We start from the raw sequence: 14,766 nt of genomic DNA on the forward strand, positions 1-14,766 counted from the left end.
GACGACCTCGGCTAAACTCACACCAAGCAAGGCACTAAACATGCTGTAACACTTAAACGAACAAGGACAAGACTTGAAACGCAAGCTTACAAGACAGAATCACATGAATGCATATGAGTATGGTTAGGATAGCATGAGGGTTATTACAATTTCACTGACAGAACAACATGAGATTTTGAACCAGTCAACAACATATTATATTAGAATTTAGGTTACATAAGAAAGAAATAAACTGAAACACTGCCCAAATAATTTATGAAAACAACAAAAAATTATTATGAATGAACTTCTTCCAAAGTTTCAGAAATTTACGAAGCATTGTCCTCTGAAGAGCTTCCAAACAAGTTCCTGTAGAAAATAGAGAGTGAAAAGTTGAGCTGGATACACATAAATTTTTTGAGAGATTATGGTAGTAATTATTAAGTAGGACAAAAGCATTCTTACAATTTACTTTGTCGGCTTTGGCAAGATGAATTGACAGAATCAACTGATGAGCTTAAGTTGTTATAGGATAGATCGCTGCACACAGAATTCACATTAGGATTCTTCTTATCTTGAATGCAATATAAAAGTAAGAACTATGTTTCATGCATGCTGGTTGGAAGTGAAGTTATACTATTAAAAACAATTTACCTATCTTGGCCCCTTTTTTCCCCTCCACCAAACCCCAACCACCCCAAGTGTGTGTGGGTAAAAGCTGTAACCATCTGACAATCCAAAAAATGGGAGTTTTATTTCCACTCAGTTGTTAAGAGTCTTAAGGGATGCATCTAGTTGCTAATTTGTCCATCTGATTGTGGCATAATGTCTACATCTTCAACTCCAATCAAGGAAAATTTTATGATGCATCGATGCCTTCTAACATTGAGACAGCCAATTTTTCATTTGTTTTAGGTAATCGTGCAACAGAAAATGGAAGGTAGAATTTTTTCACCCCATGCTGGCAGGTGCCAACTCACAATTTTTGTGTGCATTTTGAAGATTAAGGAAATAAACTTGAAAGAAAAGTCTAAGTTCTAAATAAGAAGATCTGTTAGGGCTCTAAACTTATTACACATTAGATGTTTCAATAAAGTACACAAGATTTTGAGATATTTTCTTCTTCAATTTAAACATACAAATTGGCACAACACCCCTAACCTAGAAGAATATTTTAACCATCTATGCATTTAACCACTTATGTGGTCCAAAATTTTAATTTATTTTTGATAAATTACCATTTTGTGGTACAATATGCTATTGGAATTTGGAAATAGGTTTTTGGGCAAAATAGAAAACTGTTGTTTGCCCAAGGATCAAGGAATGAACTCCAGCAAGAAAGCTTCCATCTCGTTCTCATTCCTTTTTTCCATTCCCCCCCCCGATGGTGACATGAATGAACAATCTCGTCCCAAGTTCAAGGGCATTGGAAGTCAAATTGTTAATGAAGTTTTCTTTTTCTCCATGTGGAAAGTGCTCTAGCTTGCAAGACATCGTAATGACAAATTAAGAATTTACACTAACGGTGATACCACGAGGTGGTATCACCATCCAATCAGCAATCTTGATTTGCAGTAGGGACCATAGCATCGTTAGGTTAGTGGGAGACAAAGGTTGTCCACTTGGTGCAATTAGAATGGTTTGATCAATCTACAATTGAGCAGAATGTGAGAAAGAAGTTTCTAGCTATTAGTGGGATGGAACACTATATAAAGATGTCAAGTGGCAATAAGCAAAACGTCGAGCACCAACACAACTCAAGATCACCTCATATCATTTCAATTATCCAATTTATTTATTTTAATTCCCGTACTTATCTTTCAATTTCAATTCATGTTCAATTTCAATTGTATTTCATTACCAGTCTTCATTTTCCAGCACTTATTTCAATTCCATTTATTTTCACAGAGTTACAAAATTATAGCAGTCCTCTTCATTGAGACAACCCAAACCAAGGGGTCCATTCTCTTAATCACACACAATCAATCTTGATTAGAAGTCATGCTTTATTCCAATTGGATTGCATTCAGTCCTGGCATGCCTGGCACAAATTGCAATTCGGCCCAAGTGTTTCACACATCATGCAAACAAAAGCACACAAGAACCAACATGGAAAGAACTAATAATCAAAGTAGATTAATGATTTATTGCATGAGGAATGAGATTAGACAATTTTACATAACATTGACACCTTTATTAAGGGTTTGGAAGAGAAACTTACATTGACAACTTCAGTTTACTATCCAGCATCCAAGTAGGCACAGATCCATTGAGCAAGTTACCAGTTAAATAACTAAACAAAAGCGAAATCATCAATTAGTTCGGGCACTTAGATTTCTGCGCAACTGGAGCATTAGTATTGTGACAAGAAATACCGCCAAGAATCTCACACAAAGTATTGGGGGCCATACAAAATTTGAGCTTTTCAAAATGGATCACATGGCATTTGCACCCTCGAACGTTACAAAAGTGAATTTAAATCCAGATTTGATATTTTGAAGTGAAAATCCAATTTTTGGCCCGTAGAATCAAACTGTTACTAACATTTCCTCTCCTCTAGAGAGGAAGACATGCTTCAATTAATTAGAAGAGAATGAAGAAAAGGTCTATAGCTAGCAGCTAACTCATTTTAATGTGACCTTTTCAAGTTTAATTTTCAAAAAAAGAATGCATTCCTCCTCTTACATAACTCACACAAAAGAACAATCCATATTTTCATCAAAGTACGAATAAAGCCTAATTTTAGTCTCACACAGTCAAATACTTTGTTATTAGAATCGTATGATTCGTGATTCGATTCAATGGGTAATCGATACGAACAGGTTGTGTAAATCGCAAATAGCTATGAATCGTAGGTGAATCGGTGAGTCGTTGAACCGAATCAGTGAATCGTGAATCGATTCGATTTGCTAAAATCGACATTTGGTTTCTTTTTTGATTTCTTATTGTTGGAAAAGGGTTTACACAGCATTTTTAAGATCTTTAGGATTATTACATGCTATCTTTTGACTTTCTCCCTCCCTATTTACTCTCAAATACTAAAACCTTAGCGGAAAAAAATGAACTCTCTCTCTCTACAATATTCTAGTATTACATATTCAATTTTATCTAAACACTTGCATTTACAAAATGAATTTTTAGAAGTGAGATTTTTTTAAAAAGTCAGAAGATTTTAGTTTTTTAACCTTGTAAAAAGTTAAAAACACTGTTGTTGAGTTATTGTTACTTGGAAGTTAGAAATTGAAAGTTTGTCTTTGTTTGCTTTTTTTATTAAGAATTGTTGATAAGAAATATTATCTAAAAGGGAAAAGGGGAAGTGGTAAACATGGGAACCCGTGTTAATTTCTTACTTAGACCACTTGATCATCATTTAAAACAATTTTTTATTGATTTAAGTCTAAATATTTCATATTTATTAGATATTATACAATATAAGCAAAAACGTTCTACCCACTTTGAGCTTGAAACTCTCGACACAATTTTTTTTTTTATTTTTTGAATTTATAAAATACATAAATACGCATGTCATTCAATTATTGGTTATTGTATTTCAAATGTAATTAATAATTAATTATTTGGTTCATATGGTAATAATCATTAAATCACTTTAATTTGGAAAGTAAATCAATTTTTGAATCTATCTACATACTATCTATATACTATTATAATTGCAAAACTTTGTCATGTTATTCATTTGTCTATTACTTTTTTTTATCACTAAATTTTAAAAGCTAGCATTTTTAAGTACGCTTGAGTTCATTAATTTGTTTTATGAATTTCACGTTTTACCAATTCAATCACTTTGTTTGGTTTGCAAATTTCAAAATCCATATTTTTTTATTTTAATGATTTTTTAAAATATTTTAATTAATATTTTTATTTTTTAGATATATTTAATTTATGTACACTTAAAAAAATAATAAATAATTCATTTGTTTTCATCTCATATTTGGCCAAAATGCCACTAAAAAAGCCATTTCCCTAACAAATCAAATTAGTAAATATCATAATCCCATTGAAAAAAAAAAAAATTAAATGAAAATTTAAAAAATTTTAAATTAAGTTTAAAATAATAATTAACAAATATTTTTACAAAGTACCATATCACTACTCTTGAATAAATTCTTGGATAAAAGATAGTCCATGGGTCAACTTGATTTGATCCATAATAGGTTTTTCAAATGTAATTATATATTAATTAAAGTTTACAAATTTCATATAATCGATATTAATTGCTGGAAATTGTGTTCATGCATATAATATGATAGTGGTGTTAGTAGTAGATAGTGGCATGTATAGAATATGATAGTGGTGTGGGTGGTAGATAGTGGTATGTCTAGAATATGATAGTGGTGTTGGTTGTAGATAGTGGCATGTATAGAATATGATAGTGGTGTTGGTGGTAGATAGTGGCATGTATATAATATGATAGTGGTAGATAGTGGTAATATATAATATGTAAGTGGCATATAATGGGTTATGATGATGTTTGTAATATCTCCTATATAAGGAGTGTCATTTGGTCTTGTAAAATAAGAAGTTTTGAATATAACAGAAATATATTCCTTCTTCCTCATATTTTCGGAGTTCTTCTTCTTCATATTTTCTAAGTTGGTATCAGAGCAACAAAAAACACAGCAGCCCTAAAACCGTCATAGCCATGTCGGAAGTCACGTCCGGAACCACTTCAACCCCTGCCGCTGCCATTCTGGTGAAAATGTCCAACTCTCACTCTGTCCAAATCACCACCATCCGCCTAAATGGTGATAATTTTCTCCGCTGGTCACAATCTGTCCGGATGTATATCCGTGGGCAAGGAAAGATCGGTTACATCACTGGTGACAAGAAGGCTCCTGCTGTTAATGATCCACTGTTCGACAATTGGGACGCTGAAAACTCCATGGTTATGACATGGTTGGTCAATTCCATGGAGGATGATATAAGCTCTAATTACATGTGCTATACTACTGCACAAGAATTGTGGGATAATGTTAGTCAGATGTATTCTGACCTAGGAAATCAATCTCAAGTTTTCGAATTAACTTTGAAGTTGGGAGAGATTCGTCAAGGAGATGATTCCGTCACCAAATATTTCAATTCGTTGAAAAGGTTGTGGCAGGATCTTGACATCTTCAACACATACGAATGGAAATCGGTTAACGACTGCAACCACCACAAGAAAACTGTGGAAGACAGCCGTATTTACAAGTTTCTTGCCGGCCTCAACATTGAGTTCGATGAAGTGCGAGGAAGAATTATTGGCAGACCTCCTCTCCCATCCATTGGCGAAGTATTTGCCGAAGTCAGAAGGGAAGAGAGCCGAAGGAGCGTCATGCTTAAGAAAAAAGGTAATGGTGAATCAATTGAAATTTCTGCATTAATTAGCGATGCTGCGGCCAACAAGGCTGCAAATTACTAGCGCAGGTTTGATGATAAGCCACGGGTCTGGTGTGATTTTTGCAACAAGCCTCGCCATACACGCGAAACGTGTTGGAAGATTCCTGGCAAACCTGTCAACTGGAAAAGCAGCAAACAAGGAGAGAAGAATCATGGCTTTCCTACCGCTAATGAAGCCGATTCAAGTCCCTTCAACAAAGAGCAGATTGATCAACTCTTAAAGCTGATAAAATCCAACTCCTCAACCGGTACTCCTAGTGTTTTGTTGGCACAAACAGGTAGAAATCCTAAAGCCTTCTCTTGCCTAAACTTCTCTCCGTGGATCATAGATTCCGGTGCCTCCGATCACATGACTAGTTTTTCCCATTTATTTAGTACCTATTTCCCTTGTTCTGGTCATGACAAAATCAGAATAGTCGATGGTAGTTTTTCACCTATTGCAGGAAAAGGATTTATTAAACTAACTGAGAAAATTAATCTCAATGATGTTCTTCACGTCCCCAACTTAGCCTGTAACCTTTTGTCTGTCAGTAAACTATCTAAGGATTCTAATTGTCGTGTTACATTTTTTGAATCCCATTGTGAATTTCAGGACCAGAACTCGGGGATGATGATTAGGCGTGCTAGGATGCTTGAAGGTCTTTACTACTTTGATGAAGTACCTGTTAGTAATAAAAAAGCTCAGAGCTTTAATAGTACTAGTTCAATCTCTGTTCGAGAAAAAATAATGCTATGGCACTATAGGCTAGGACATCCTAGTTTTCTTTATCTGAAACATTTATTTCCAGAATTATTTAAAGGGATTGATTGTTCTTCTTTTCATTGTGAAAGTTGCATTTTTGCAAAATTTCATCGCTCTACTTATTTGCCAAAACCTTACCAGGCTTCAAAACCTTTTTATTTGATTCATAGTGATGTTTGGGGCCCTTCTAAAATCACTACTCTTTCTGGTAAAAGATGGTTTGTTACATTTATTGATGACCATACCCGCTTATGTTGGATTTATTTGATGAATAAAAAATCTGACGTGAAAAATTTATTCACAAATTTTTACAATATGATTGAAAACCAATTTCAAACCAAAATTGGTATTTTACATTCTGATAATGGAACAGAATATTTCAATGAGCAGTTGGGTGAGTTTTTGGAAAAAAAGGGGATTTTTCATCAATCTACATGTCGGGATACCCCTCAACAAAATGGCATTGCAGAACGAAAAAATAAACATCTACTTGAAGTAGCACGTGCTATAATGTTTTACATGCATGTTCCTAAATATTTATGGGGTGAAGCAATTTTAACAGCCTCTTATTTGATAAACAGGATGCCTACAAAGGTGTTAACATACAAAACACCTTTTGATTGTCTCAAAACTTTTTTTCCTGACACGAGGTTGTTTTCTGATTTACCCGCCAAAGTTTTTGGATGTACTGCCTATGTTCATGTTCCCAGTCAATTTCGTTCAAAACTTGACCCCCGTGCTATAAAATGTGTTTTTTTGGGTTATTCCTCAAACAAAAAGGGGTATAAGTGCTTCGATCCTCAAAACAAGAAATTTCATGTGAGTATGGATGTGTCATTTGTGGAAACAAAATCCTATTTCCCCAACACTTCTCTTCAGGGGGAGACAAGTGGAGTAGAAGACCGTTTTTGGGATATTTCTATCCCGCTCCCCAATGTCATTTATCCTACACAAAAACCACATCTGTCTGATAATGATCACTTAGGAGAACCAAGTTCTATGGTGCCTAGTCAAGAAGATTCTTGTTTAGGGGGAGAAGTACTACAAAATGATCTAAATCCTGAGCTTCAGGTTTATACTAGGAAGCGATTTCATCTGAGGAATAATGACCCGAACGTCCATCCTAATGACCCGAATGTCCACCCGAGTTCTGGCATCGAAATTTTAGGTAATCCTATTCCTTCTATTTCCGACCTTGATGTACCTATAGCAATTAGGAAAGGTGTCCGAAATTGCATTAAACATCCTATTGCAAATTACCTCTCCTATCAAAGACTGTCTAAAAACCATAGAGCTTTCACATCTAGGATTTCACACTTGTTTGTTCCAAGGAATATACAGGAAGCATTGGATGATCCGAATTGAAAATTAGCTGTCATGGAGGAGATGAATGCTTTAAGGAGAAGTGGTACTTGGGAGATAGTTGATCTACCCAAAGACAAGAAAACAATTGGGTGTAAATGGGTGTTTACGATAAAATGTAACACAGATGGAAGCGTTGGGAGATACAAGGCGAGACTGGTAGCTAAAGGCTTCACTCAAACTTATGGGATCGACTATCAGGAGACGTTTGCTCCTGTTGCTAAAATAAATTCCATCAGAGTACTGTTATCTCTTGCAGTAAATTCAGATTGGCCTCTACATCAACTTGACATTAAAAATGCATTTCTCAATGGTGATCTTGAAGAGGAGGTGTTCATGAGCCTACCGCCGGGATTTGAGCAGAGACTTGGAAGCGACAGAGTATGCAGATTGAACAAGTCATTATACGGACTCAAACAATCACCAAGAGCGTGGTTTGAACGCTTTGGGAAGGCAGTTATCAGTTGTGGCTTCTCGCAGAGTCAAGCAGATCACACAATATTTTATAAACATTCAAAAAACAGTAAAATTGCAATTTTGATTGTTTATGTTGATGACATCATTTTAACTGGTAATGATGAAGCAGAGTTAGCAGCCCTCAAAGAGAAACTCGCAAAAGAATTTCACATTAAGGATCTAGGAGCCCTCAAGTATTTCCTCGGAATGGAATTTGCAAGATCCAAGGAAGGTATATTCGTTAATCAGAGAAAATATGTTCTTGATCTCCTTGGAGAAACAGGTATGCTTGGTTGTAAGATGGCGGAGACTCCGATCGAGCCTAACTTGAAGTTACAAGCTGCTAAGGCTGAAGAAGTCAAAGAGAGAGAACAATATCAGCGACTTGTAGGGAAATTGATTTACTTGTCTCATACGCGGCCTGATATTGCCTTTGCAGTCAGCATGGTAAGTCAGTTCATGCACTCACCAGGGGCAGAGCACTTTGAGGCCGTTTATAAGATCTTAAGATATTTGAAAGGAACTCCAGGGAGAGGCTTACTATTCAAGAAACATGGACATCTTCAAGTTGAAGTATACACAGATGCAGACTGGGCAGGAAGTGTTACAGACAGGAGATCAACATCCGGATACTGCTCCTTTGTAGGTGGGAACCTAGTTACATGGCGGAGTAAAAAACAGAATGTGGTAGCTAGAAGTAGTGCAGAAGCAGAGTTCAGAGCTGTTGCCCATGGAATCTGTGAAGTAATGTGGATTAAAAGAATTCTTGAAGAATTAAAGCTTTCTCACCCGACACCTATGAAGGTCTATTGTGACAACAAAGCAGCTATATCTATAGCTCATAATCCAGTTCTACATGATCACACAAAACATATAGAAGTGGATAAACATTTCATCAAGGAGAAAATCAATGCTGGCATAATCTGTATGACCTACCTTCCAACAGGTGAACAATTAGCTGATGTGCTAACGAAGGGACTACACAAGAAGCAATTTGATAAGCTGACTAGCAAGCTGGCTATGGAAGATATCTTCAAACCAGCTTGAGGGAGAGTGCTGGAAATTGTGTTCATGCATATAATATGATAGTGGTGTTGGTGGTAGATAGTGGCATGTATAGAATATGATAGTGGTGTGGGTGGTAGATAGTGGTATGTCTAGAATATGATAGTGGTGTTGGTTGTAGATAGTGGCATGTATAGAATATGATAGTGGTGTTGGTGGTAGATAGTGGCATGTATATAATATGATAGTGGTAGATAGTGGTAATATATAATATGTAAGTGGCATATAATGGGTTATGATGATGTTTGTAATATCTCCTATATAAGGAGTGTCATTTGGTCTTGTAAAATAAGAAGTTTTGAATATAACAGAAATATATTCCTTCTTCCTCATATTTTCGGAGTTCTTCTTCTTCATATTTTCTAAGTTTAATCATATTTGAAGAATAAATCCATAAAATTTTTAGGGTTAAATTCGTTTTACCCCCTTATAGTTTGGGACTAGAGCACTTTACACCTTATAATACAAATATAACCAGAAAATCCCCTTGTAGTTTTGGACTAAAGTGCTACTGTTAGTTTTTCCATCCAAACTAATAGAAGGTAACACACACTACATAGTGGGTTTTGTTTTATGTAAAATTAGAATGAAATGAATACAACAAAAAGATAATTTTACCCTCATTTTGTCCAAACCTAAATTTAGATTAATATGTTAATCAAAATAAAATATAATATAATAAAATATAATTAAAAGTTGATCTAAAATATAAAATATAATTACATAAAATATAAGAATAAAAAAAAAGAATTGATATATAATGCAATTAAATTAAAATTAGATTAAAAAGTTAATAATTACAATAAATAGTTAAATATTTAGGATTAATTGTGATCTAAAATATAATTTAATCAAAATTAGAATAAAAATTTAAGAATTACAATAAATAATTAAGAATTTATATTAACTGTGATTTAATTGTATTAATACTATACATTATAAATTATATGTATGGGAAATGAGAGAGGAAGATAATAAAAAATATAAGATTTGAGGGTATTAAAGTCATTTCACATCTATAGTTAATGGTGTTAATGGTTGCATTTTAGTCTAAACTCACATGGGATGATGGGAGGCATATGGCCATTTTTAAAAGACATGGGGTAAAGTGCTATCAAGCCATACTACAGGGAGGTGAAATAGATTTTGTTCAAATTTTTATTTAAAGTTTAACGAATTAATAAATATGTAAAAAACAATATGCATTTTTTATTTTGATTTTAAAAATATTGAAAAATATATCTATGAATTAAAAATAAATAATACACAAGCCAAGCAACTTATGAGATTTGAGCGCTAAACAAGACAATTTATCAATAACTAAACCTAGGCTAAGAAACATTTATATAGAAGTTTACTAATAACTATAGCATAATTAGAATTTGAATTTTTTTAATGTAGATACACTTAAAAACTAGCAAACACTTCAATTTTTTTCATCTCACATTCTAGCCAAAACACTACTGAAAAAGCCAATACCCTAACGAACCCACTCATTTGGTAAATATCATAATTCTAATGAAAAAAATTTAAAATGGAAAGTCACAATTTTTAAAATTTAAAATTTAAAATAATAATTAACAAATATTATGAGTGAAAAGCACAACTTTTTTTTTTTGATGCACTTTAATGACTTCAAATATTTCTCAATGTGCATAGCATGGGTTTTCCACTAGTATTAAATATCTAAGTATGTAAATATATTTTTCTATGTAATTTAAAAAATGTGATCGAATCTTTATGATTCACAATTCGATTCGATTCGTGATTCGGTACAATTCTATTTCGATTCACTATTCGAATCCCGATTTGACAACTATGGTCAAATATTAGAGATAAAAAGTAGTATTTTCTTTTTCTGCTTTGCAACACAAAGCAGGAAATTTTCTCTTGTTACACACTTTTTCAAATAGTCCAAAGGGTTACAAGGTGCCTGTTTGTTTACTTCTTGCTTCCTTTCTAATAGTACCGCATGAGAAGACTCTCTGGGCCAAATTATTGTCCAGATTTATACCCAAATAACTTCCTTGGTTTCATATCCAAGACTCAAGAGTTAATCTAACATTCATTTAAGTCAATAAATTTCAAGCCAATCTGTTCAGGTTCATCGTTTAATGAATCTGATTTTTGGTGCCTTTTGATAATCAACATCCAAAACTTGGCATAAGGAAACTAATGGAGATAAGATTATATTGTCAAAGATATCAAAAGATATAGAAGATATTAGCATATATGGAGATATCATGATTTATGCTTATTATGATATTTTGCATCTTTGATTTATTTCAATTCCTTAACTAAAGGGCCTTGATTGTATCTCCCACTCTATACATATGGTGTATCATGTAAACAAGTTGAGTGAATGGAAGATGTAGACCTTTAGGGATTTGTGTGTGTGGATGTAGGCCAATATTGGTCGAACCTTCTCACTTCTCTTTTTTGTCTCTATTATCTATATATTTAACCTTATTGTCTTATTACAAAATCCAACTTGGTATCAGAGCCTACTGAATCCTAGGCATGTTTCTCTATGGAGAACTCTCTCACTACACATTTTTTGTTATCAAGGTGTTTTTCCCTCTTCCTTGAGGTGACCACTAGTTTGCTTGCTGTTGTGGTAAGCATACTATATGATTTTTACTTATTTCAAGGCTACTGGTGGGTTCGGTAACATTATTTTGTGATGCGCCGAGTTTTCTGATTACTTCTTTTTTAGGGTCCTTATGCTGATGTGGTAAGCACATATTTAGTTCTTTTTTTTATTTTTGGACTACTGGTGTGTTCAGTAGCACTCTTTGTGGGATGTCGTTTTTTGACCTTTCTGTTTGTGGTGATTTCTTGTTGCTTCGGTCTTTGTTGCTTTCTCTCTCTTGGTTGGTTTCTCTTACTGCCATCATGATTGATCCAATGTACGTTTGTCTATTCCAAGATGTTGATTCCTTACTATGTTCAATCAAGTTGTCATTGAAGAGAGTTATTACAATTGTTGTTGTCTTTTGGCAACGTCATTGTAGTTGTTTGTAATATATTTTACTTCAATCATTCCATGTTCCAACTTGAGGGGCAGTGTTGGAGATAAGATTATATTGTCAAAGATATCAGAAGATAGGGAAGATATTAGAATATATGGAGATCCCATGATTTATACTTATTATCACCTTTTGTATCTTTAATTTATTTCGATTCCTTAACTGAAGAGATTTGATTGTATCTCCCACTCTATCTATATGGTGTATCATGTAAACAAGAATATCAAGTTGAGTAAATGAAATATATAGTGTAGCCCTTTAGGGCTTTGTGTGTGTGAATGTAAGCCAATATTGGCTTAACCACATTAAACCTTTGTATTCTACTTTTCTCTTTTCTATTTCTATTATCTCTCTATATTCAACCTTATTGCCTTATTATAAAATTCAACTGGAACCAAACAAGAAAAAGAGGGCTTACATGGAATTTAAAGTGCTTAGATCATGCAAGTTGCTTGGAATTTCTCCACTTAGTTTGTTAAAGCTAAGGTCTCTGCAAAAGAAATCATAAAGAAAAAAGTTTAGAATGACTATTCAGAATAATTTTTACTTCACAACAATTTCATTCCAATAAAATAGACTCTGAAGCAGATAACCAATACAATGAATTGAAATTTTCAACCCCACAAAAGTAATTGTACATTTTTGCAACATGATGGAGTATTTGGCGGAACAACAAATTCTCAGCTGATCAATTGCTACCTTTATCTCTGAATTAAATTATAAGACATTTGTCCAAAGTCGAGTAGTATAAAACATTGCCAATATAGGTTTCATTTCTTCATTATTTGGTTTGTTATAAATCTAAATTCAATAAAATCCTTCAACATTTGAATTTATCATCACTACTACTAGTAGTTGTACATACACACATGCTACTTGAGGTTCCTTCAATTATCAAATATCTGATCTACAGGGTCAAAAACTGGGTTTGTTTCACTGCCATAAAAAGTTACATTACATACCAACACAAGATAGCTAATTTACGAGACATGACATTAAATTATCCTTGGACAAGCAAGGACCGAAAAGCTCTTATAAGAGAACTTACTATTACTACTGCACATGCTAAGAGATGATGGGGAAAAGGTATAAAAATATACTAACAAAGTTTTTAATTTAGTCAATGTCCCAAGATACACCGGTAAGCTTCCATTAATGTTGCAACTTTTCAATATCCTGCAATGCGATCAAGAATGCACGAGTTCAACTCACCAAGAAGACATTTTCATACTCTCTCTAAGGCTATGATATAGAAGCATCCAACTTACAGTCTAATCAGTTTTGTCATGTTACCGACGGATGGAAAATTAGACACTTTGCTTCCATTCAAGTCGCTAATTCTCCTACAAATTGTATTTCAACCAAGAACAAAATAAATGAAACATCGGTTACCAAGAAAATTATTATTCAAACACCACCAATGCATACAATATGGATAAAATCTGAAAGAGTGAAAGGTTTCTCACTAACAAGTCGGTCATATTAGTCAGAAAGGCAATGCCAGAAGGAATTGAACCATCCAAACCACTAGCCTGAATCAATCTGTCATTACCATATATTTATTTAAATATGTTGTTGAATGAAAAACAAGTGACATCAAAACACGTCCAGGACTCACAAAGTTTCAAGATGTATCCAGTTTTGGATGAAATTGGGTATGCTTCCTGTAAAGAAGTTGTCCCCAATCCGACTGTGTTGTGGTAAACAATAATCGAACAACAGATTTCAAAATATAAACATTGGTAACTAGTTTAGGATTATCAAAATCCCACAAAAAATAAAAATACAAAAATTATAAAAACTCACAAGTCCTTCAAAGTGGTCAGCTTTGCTAGTGTTCCCGACAAGTCCCCAGAAAAATTATTTGAGGTTAAATACCTTCAAAAAAAAAAAAAAAAAAATTTAGAGGTCATCCGAAGGATCAATCAACCAACTGGGTAGTCCTAGTTGGCGGGGTCCATGACTCTCATATACAATGTCATGGGTTTAATCCTCAATGATGGACGTTAAAAGTTCATTTCCCACTCCTTTGAGGCCACCCTAGGGCCTAGGCCCCGTAATTACTAAGTGTATATGCAGGATGGAAGACTACATATACCGGGAATTGGGAATTAGCTGGGGTGAAGACCTGGACACACTCTGTGAGTTAAAATATATATATATACACTTATCGAAAGGATCACTTGTCCTTAACTTTGGGTGCCAACCAATGGATCCTCCAAAAGCCCAATCTATTAGAGTAGGGCATAAGTTGTAACATATATTTCAACACTATTAGGACTAGCACATTTATTTAACAACTTTATGACGTAACATATTTAGAAAGGAAGGGGGAATAAAAGCAAGTAAAAAGGTATTACAGTCTCGTAATGCTGGGAAGGTTACCAAGCTCCTGAGGAAGGTCTCCAGACAGTTCATTGAACTCAAGGATTCTACAAGTATCAAAACTCCCAATCTTAACAAGAGTGTGAGTGAAATTCTTCATATGCATAAAAAATAATTAAAAATAAAAAGATATGAGTGATTAGAATTTCACAGGCCGTTAAGTGTGGTGATGTTTCCAATTTGTGATGGGATTGGACCTGTTATTCGGTTTCCAAGGAGGGATCTGCAATAACACCATTTTTAGTATTAGAAACATGAATAGAAAAACTTCGAGGTTGCATTTAAATCTTAAAATTGTGAATTGATTTATAGAGGATAAATAAAAAATTTCTTTTTGCTTTTCTTTTTAAT

At 33.9% G+C, this 14,766-nt stretch overlaps 1 pseudogene across 1 annotated transcript in view; it reads right to left on the minus strand.

Moving 5' to 3' along the window:
• LOC114302175 (putative LRR receptor-like serine/threonine-protein kinase At1g53430) overlaps nt 1-14,766 on the minus strand; it is a 47,168-nt pseudogene that overhangs the window by 13,894 nt on the left and 18,508 nt on the right. Inside the window, exons 4-14 of the transcript XR_014339221.1 lie at nt 14,567-14,638; nt 14,391-14,462; nt 13,837-13,908; nt 13,649-13,720; nt 13,501-13,572; nt 13,299-13,373; nt 13,135-13,206; nt 12,449-12,520; nt 2,201-2,272; nt 445-519; nt 313-348 (exon numbers count right to left, since the gene is read on the minus strand). The product of XR_014339221.1 is annotated as a putative LRR receptor-like serine/threonine-protein kinase At1g53430 (transcript). The remainder of the gene's footprint in view (nt 1-312; nt 349-444; nt 520-2,200; nt 2,273-12,448; nt 12,521-13,134; nt 13,207-13,298; nt 13,374-13,500; nt 13,573-13,648; nt 13,721-13,836; nt 13,909-14,390; nt 14,463-14,566; nt 14,639-14,766) is intronic.

This window comes from Camellia sinensis, chromosome 8 (genome assembly GCF_055761805.1).
Source record: "Camellia sinensis isolate YWXY chromosome 8, ASM5576180v1, whole genome shotgun sequence".
Classification (NCBI taxonomy): domain Eukaryota; kingdom Viridiplantae; phylum Streptophyta; class Magnoliopsida; order Ericales; family Theaceae; genus Camellia; species Camellia sinensis.